The sequence below is a fragment of the Megalobrama amblycephala genome, linkage group LG14 (assembly GCF_018812025.1).
Source record: "Megalobrama amblycephala isolate DHTTF-2021 linkage group LG14, ASM1881202v1, whole genome shotgun sequence".
NCBI lineage: Eukaryota > Metazoa > Chordata > Actinopteri > Cypriniformes > Xenocyprididae > Megalobrama > Megalobrama amblycephala.
The window spans coordinates 8,772,145-8,778,144 of record NC_063057.1 but is presented as its reverse complement, the minus strand read 5'-3'; the positions used below and the strand labels follow the sequence as shown (position 1 = coordinate 8,778,144).

Below are 6,000 nucleotides of genomic sequence, written 5' to 3'. Positions count from 1 at the left end.
ATGTAGACAGTTTTATTCTTTATTCTTTCACATCATCAGAAATGATGTAATTACACAGAGTAGCGGAGCAGAGGAGACGGTAGACTGTCTGAGAAGACTGTCTGTCGACCTCATTTATTTCAAAGGAAAAATCATTGTAATCACAAAAGTATTATGGAGTTTTGAGCAAAAGAAGTCAAAGAGACTTATGAACAAAGAACGTGAAAACAATGTAAAGAGGAATTAGCCATTGCTTATCACTAAGAAAGCATACAGTTTTTTTGAGGAAAATTCACATGCACATTTTTATTAACATGTTTAATTTTTAGTTTTTAAATTCATACATGTTTTAAGATGAGTTTATATAAAAATGCATATATATATATATATATATATATAAAATATTATTATTATTATTATTATTTTTCATCCGGATCTTTCTTTTAAACCTTAGCAATGATAATTATAGCCAACTCTGTCTGGTATATTTTGTTGCTAGGTGTTCTGTGTGCACCCAGAATAAAAGGGTTTTTCATGTACTGTACAAGGACACTTCTATCTCGCTATCATCAGTAAGACGAAAGGGTACACACATGTAGCATTAAGAGATTAGCTTCTCAATTTCATTATCCAAACATCCTTAGCCGCTTTGCCAATACCCTTCAGCTTACATTTTGGTCAGTGGTGACCTGTTAGAACAGGATGTGCAATATCATTATTATTAGCTTGACATAGCTCCAAAAAATTAAATATGAAAATAGAGGGACTGAATATATCTGCCATTATTGTCTCTTTTCTCTCTCTCTCCATGTTGGGCTACTTTGTGAAAGTTGCAAAGAGCTCAAACATCTTGCTGAATTAATTGACAGTAAATTCAGGAGTTTAGTTTAAAGGGTTAGTTCACCCAAAAATGAAAATTCTGTCATTAGTTACTTAGCCTCATGTCATTCCAAACTTGTAAGTCTTTCATTCTTCTTCATCACACAAATGATTTTTTTGATGAAATCTGAGAGGCTTCTGTCCCTTCATTGACAGCTACGTGACCACTACTTTGACGCTTTAAAAAGTTCATAAAGAGATGTAAAATAAATCCATATGAATTAGTCTAAATTTAGTCCAAGACACGATTGCTTTATATGATGAACAGATTGAATTAAGGCTTTTATTCACATATAAAGTGAGAAAATATATTCCAATCAAATGGTAAAAAAAGAGGCTTTAACATTTGCCATGGTGAAGTCCTGCGCAAACGAGTCCATGCATGAGTCACTGCTTGAGTCATTCAGAGCTGGAACAAGTCTAAAAACTACACTGAATGACCATTAACTACACAGCCATTATTATTTCATCTGCAGTGCACTCACGACAAACAAATAACACTGATGAGTAAATAACGTCATTGCTTCGGTGTGAGCTTATTTTAAACTCCTCTAAAAAATAATGTGTTTTCTAAGAACTTTCTACAGCATTTGAAGTTCTTTCGAGTGAGTATTTAGAGAGGAAAACAAAAGTGTGCAGGACCATGAATAAATAATGGAACTGTAAACCTCTGGGATATAAAAAAGCTTGACTCTAAGTAAGCAATCTAACTGTGTTTCTCTTATGCAGCCCAAGATCAACTCATCCATGTGACTAAGAGCAACTTCATGGCCATTTATTTTCTATAGGTGTCACTAAGTGCCTTCCCCATGGAGATTCCCCTGCTAATCCATGGGCTCCTTGTTACTGGATCCCAGCAACCACAGATAATTACTGAATGTCATACTATGGAAGGCTATTTGTAGACTTCTCCCTTTTTCTTTCGCTAAGGTTTTAAAGGGACAGTTCACCCACAAAAGAACATTCATCACCTCATGGCCTTCCAAACTTTCTTTCTTCTGTGGAATACAAAGGAGATATTCTGAAGTACTATTTTTGTCCATACAAAGAACTTTACTGAGGTCCAAAACAACATTTTATGTCATCTTTGTGTTCCACATAATAAAGAAAGTCATACAGGTTTGGAATGATAGGAACTTTTCTTTTAATGCAACTCCTGCTGAAGAAATCTGTCACTTATTCATGTCTTTGTGAATTATTATTAAAGGGTTAGTTCACCCAAAAATGAAAAAATTATTCACCCTCATGTCTTTCCAAACCCGCAAGACGTTCGTTCATCTTCGAAACACAGATGAAGATATTGTAAATGAAATCTGAGATTTCTGTCCCTCCATTGACAATCCACGCAACTACCAATTGATGCTTCAAAAAGTTCATAAGGAGATTGTAAAACTAATCCATATGAATTAAGTGGTTTAATAAATTTTTTTTAAGAGACTCAATCGCTTTATATGATGAACAGATCAAATGTAGGCTTTTAATCACATAAACATTGATCAGCGAACATAAGCTCAACTGGACTTGCTTGATGCAAAAGAAAACAAACCTCATTGGTTCTTGCGGAAGATCAAATGTGCTGCGTAACACGTGAGAATGAAGCTCATTGATTCTCATTGATGATGTGTGAGTTGATGAATGTTTATATGTAATTCTAAATAAAATGGACAATAAAATAACAAATTAAATCATTTTGCACAAATAAATTTGTTGTTGTTTCAGCATACTTGATTTTTGAACATTCTTCATTCTCACTGCCAGAAACCATGTATGAGCAGCACTGGAGAATTTAATTTAATTTTACATAATAATAAAATAAATAAATATGTTGTTATTAATAGTTGATTTTGTATGAATAAATGAGTTGTTGCTTTAAATGTACTTGACTTCTGCACACATTCTTCTGGATGTTTGTGTGTATATTTTTAATCACAGGCATTGGACAAATGTTCTATTTCTAGGAAAATGACATTCTTGCAAGCATTAAGGTGAGTGCTACTATGCAGTTGCCCAGGTGAGAGGAAGAGATTGCTGGTCTCCTTCCCGTTAATTAACATGCTGTGTCCGTGATACACTGAATGAAATAAACAAAGGTCATATCTGGGACTGTGACACCTGGATGGAAAGATGATTACATAAAAAGCCCTTTATATTCCAGTTTTGATGTGGGATGTTTGCTGTAACGAGAGTCCTTTGTGTTCTCTGAGTCACTGGTTTCATTCAGAGATGGATATAAAATACCTCTTTTTTTGCTGTTATTGAGGATTTTGAATACTATTTGTTGGGTATCTGCTTCTATTCGCTTTGGCTAAATTCAGCAATACCTCTGCCTACACAAAATTGCTGGGATTCACATGGGATTTATGAGAAGTTGCTTTGAATACTAAGATATGGGACCTGTATTAGATTAATTTGCTTTTTGCTCTTAAAGTGCATTTTCTCCTGTTCTGAAAGTGACAACTTGACCCAGACAGGATATAAACTCTTACCCCTGTGGGCTAAATAAGTGCAATGTTTGTGCCATTGAGGAACAAGGACTAAAAATGATTCCCTCTGAGCCTGGTTGCCATGGACACAGAAGTGCCTTGATCCAAAAGCCAGAGAAAACAGACCAAGATATTACAGGTTAGTGAAAGTAATTTCTTTTTTTCAATGACTGTAAAGAGAGAACATCAAATCTCTAGATCCTAAAACCACGGGTCTGTCCGGGAAGAACAATATTTAAACAGTGGTGACGGAAGGTCATGTTTTAGCACCCTGGAGCATCCAAGTCATAACATGTATCCATTAAATACAAAAATCTATTTAATTATGAAATTATCATACAGTAGGCTAAATAATGGTTTCAGTGTATTACAATAGCAGTCACGTGTGTAAAGTTAAAAATTTAAGTCAGAAATAAAGAAAGAAACAGCTGTTTTTATCAAACTTCAACTGTAAAAAGCTTGCATTTGTCTGCCATCTAGTGTGAAGTGTTTGAAATAAGGAATTCACGAAGACTGGAGCCTAACTCCGCTACAAAGACGCTTGATTTCCAACTTAGTATCAAATGGAAAATGTTGTGGCAGTGTATACTATATAATAGTATAATAGTTTGGACACATTGAAAAAAGTAAACATTTATCAACTCATTCAATATCCACCAGAGGGCGGCGTTCACCTTTTTTTGTCGGGAGTTCATATGCTACTTGTTTTCTCTGGAGGTAATTAACAACTTTGGATCGTTTTATGGTTGCGATTGGTTGGACAGGCGCATGCGCACTCGAGCGCACAACTCTAAAGTCAAGTCCGAAAGTTCCACTAATGCTTTCTGAGGAGACGCGTCCATCTCATTTGAACACTTTAATATGAGGGACGCTGGGGGATATCTGTTGATTTCGGACACGTACATCTGCTGAAGAAAGTTTATAATTTCAAATAACTTTAGGACCCTCGTTACATTAGAAGGTAAGTCATTTATGATATCTGAAAAAGCGATTAAATAATGCACTTTATCTGTGTCGCACCTGAGAGTCGTTTGCTCTTTTTAAGATTGTTACAATTACGTTTTTTTTTTTAGGCTTTCTTCTGTTAACTCACTCTTTATCTTATTTTTCTTACTTACTTATGCATTGCAAATATTTTAAATTAATTTATTTTATAAATGCACTTGTATAAAACATTTTTTACTGTCTGTTTACCTTTTGAAGACCGTGCTGATGCGTACTTATCACTAGAGATCTACTTTTTGTGAGGAAATGCTATCACTCAGGAGAAAAAAAAAACGTGTAAAAAATGTACAACAGCTTGTCACCCTTTAAAATTACATCTTTGTACCTAAAAGGTGCATATTATTAACTTAAAGTAGGAATATATACATTAAGGTACTACCGTTAACCTTTTAGGGGTATCTAAGGTACAAAGATGTCCTTTTAAGGATACTGGCCCAGTGACAAGCTGTTGTACCCATAAAGGTACGACTTTTTTTTTTTTTGGAGAATGAAAGACATGAGCCAGAGATACTTTTTAAAAAACTTGTGAATATAGACATTCATTTACAGAGCAGAATTTGCTTGTGGGTGTGACTCTTGGCTTGCACTGTAGAGCGCTCTTACACTGAGTGGTACTGTAAAGACTCTAAACCTGGAGTATGTATATCCTGTGTTTACCACAACTTTCAGGGTGGAACTGTGTCCTTTCACAGTGGAAAAAGGTCAGCTATGACATCAGGGACCTTTTTTTTTAATTCTTCAAATATAAGACCCCAAATTGCTCCCATGCAGGCTTAAAGTGTGGGTCAGATGTTTCCTATCTTGTCCTCCACATGTTTCCTTTTATTCATGTGAACAAAAGACAGACCGGCTACAAAATGTCAAAATCAAAGCCATTTGTAATGTCTGAAATCTTGATTGTGTTATGTAATACTTGGTTGTGAGTGATTGAAAGAAAAGCTCTGTTGGCCTTCATGATCACTAGATTTTTTTCGGATGTTTTTATTCATATGACCTGTGTGTGTGTGTGGACAAGATTTTCACCCCCAGTATTGATGTTTAAAGGGTTAGTTCACCCAAAAAATAAAAATTCAGTCATTAATTACTCACCCTCATGTTGTTCCACACCTGTAAGACCTTCGTTCATCTTCAGAACACAAATTAAGATATTTGATAAAATCCAATGGCTCATTGAGGCCTCTATTGACAGCAAGATAATTAACACTTTTAAATGCCCAGAAAGCTACTAAAAACAGTTCATGTGACTACAGTGGTTCAACATTAATGTTATGAAGTGACAAGAATACTTTTTTGTGCACCATAAACACAAAATAACGACTTTATTCAACAATATCTAGTGATGGGCGATTTCAAAACACTGCTTCATGAAGCTTTACGAATCTTTTGTTTTGAATCAGTGATTCGGAGCACGTATCAAACTGCCAAAGTCACACCGCCCAGTGGTGAACTATTGAAATTTCAAAACACTTATGAAGTAACGAAGCCTCGTTTATTGAAATCACGTGACTTTGGCACAACTCCGAACCACTGATTCGAAACAAAAGATCTGTAAAGCTTCGAAGCTTCATGAAGCAGTGTTTTGAAATTGCCCATCACTAGATATTGTTGAATAAAGTTGTTATTTTGTTTTTTTTGGCACGCAAAAAGTATTCTC

At 35.1% G+C, this 6,000-nt stretch overlaps 1 protein-coding gene across 1 annotated transcript in view; it reads left to right on the top strand.

Moving 5' to 3' along the window:
* Positions 1-4,092: 4,092 nt before the first annotated feature.
* The window catches only part of ppfibp1a (PPFIA binding protein 1a), a 17,465-nt gene continuing 15,557 nt past the window's right edge, over positions 4,093-6,000 (top strand). Inside the window, exon 1 of the mRNA XM_048157385.1 lies at positions 4,093-4,302. The gene's annotated coding sequence lies outside the window, so the exon portion shown is untranslated. The remainder of the gene's footprint in view (positions 4,303-6,000) is intronic.